Genomic DNA, 1,958 nt, shown 5'->3' on the forward strand with positions numbered 1-1,958 from the left:
ATGGGTGTACTCATTATGATTCCTCTGAAAGGTAAAAATACCTAAATGATTATTTCCATGTAAGTCTATGCTACTTTTCCCTTGTTCACAGCATATACAATTGTCAAACAGAGATATTTTCGGACTATATGATGCATCAAACAAGGGCGTAGTAATTTTTTTCATAAAAATATTGCCTTAATATTTAATATTATGGACCACCAATACAGTGGTGCTCATTTTGCCTAGAATGAAAAGAACCAAAATCTATTTCTTAAGGGACAGTTAAGAAAATATGTCCTATATTAACTTTCTGATATAGTCATACTACTATTTTTATTCACTTCTAATAAAGGCAAAAATGCCTATGTGTATATATTCTATTAAATATAAAGTTTTTTTTAGTCAGGAATATAGATATCAGGTTGTTTTTTTTTAATTTCTTACCAGTTAATTTTTTTAATGTTTATTTATTTTTGAGAGAGAGAGAGCAAGAGTGAGCACAAGTGGGAGAAGGACAGAGAAAGAGAGAGGGAGACACAGAATCTGAAGCAGGCCCCAGGCTCCAAGCTATCAGCACAGAGCCCAATGTGGGGCTCTAACCCACTAACCACAAGATCATGACGTGAGCCGAAGTCAGACCTTTAACTGACACTTAACTGACTGAACCACCCAGGTGCCCCATCTTAACCGTTAATTTTAAATTCCAAAGGGAAAATATATTCAAACTGTTTTTCAAATACTGACTATAGAAATATAAGTTATTATTAGAGTTATTTCTAGATTTCTCAAAGTATTTTAAACATGTTTTAAAAGATGTGACAGGTTTGCAATAAATGTTTTCTTATTAAAATATAATAAGCCCCACAAAGAACTGCAAACTTGGTAAAAGTATAGTTTGTCATTGAAAAATATGAACTTAGGCATTTTGAAAGATTACAGACTTAGCATTTAAGTCAACTAATGTAGACATTGACAATAATAACAAACTAAAATGTATTATTCGTATTTAAGTACAGGCTTATAAATGCAGAAAACTGTACCCTTAGGATGAACATGTCTCCAACAATAGGAAATTTCAGGTTAATTTTAAGCCAACCTATAAATAGGCAAATGCTTATGTGAAATATGAATTATTGGTGTTTGAATTAATATTTTGCCTCATCAAGGAATGTATTCCTCATCACCACAGGATTTTGTTACAATCTATATCTAGTATAAAAAAACCACAATGCATAAAAATGTTTTACTTTGAGCCAGTAATGTAATTATTAAGTACTTAACCAACAGACATTTATGGATGGTAATTATTTCTGTTTAAATACACACAGCCTTTGGTAAATAAACACACACATGTTTAACTGTATATATAAACTGTAAGCTAAAAATGGTAAGAAGTTTGCCTGATTAAAGTTAATATCCCTAACTAGAAATAATTCATTGAAAATTAACTTTTTTTTTATTAAGTTAGGAATAAAACCCCCAACAAAGTGATGAATATTTTCTTGACTAGAATTATTTTTCTTGGTAATGAGCAGTGTTCTATGAAAATGAGGATTTAATATGTAACCAATTAGCAAAAAAATTAAGCCAATTACCAAACACAATTTTCCATGTTAAACATTAATTAAATTCTGTAGCATTTTTAATAAATGCAATATAGAAAAAGTGAATTAAAAGAAAAATTCAATTTAACCTATTAATCAAAATAGTATTTATCATTTCATATCAATATATTTTTATCAGGAAAGTGTTATATGTAACAAATTACTTATGCATTATTTTAAGGACTAATTTACTATTTGGAATTCTAATCATATTTTATGCAGCAGAGAAATGGATGTGGTGTTTTTTTTGTAATTAACGTCTAGTTGACACAGACTAAGTATCATATGGAATAATATGGTAGAAAGGAGAGATTCAAGATCATTCAGGTTAGTGAAAACTATGATAGAATTATAGAAATCAGAGTAAGCACC

Source organism: Prionailurus viverrinus, chromosome D4, assembly GCF_022837055.1.
Source record: "Prionailurus viverrinus isolate Anna chromosome D4, UM_Priviv_1.0, whole genome shotgun sequence".
Classification (NCBI taxonomy): domain Eukaryota; kingdom Metazoa; phylum Chordata; class Mammalia; order Carnivora; family Felidae; genus Prionailurus; species Prionailurus viverrinus.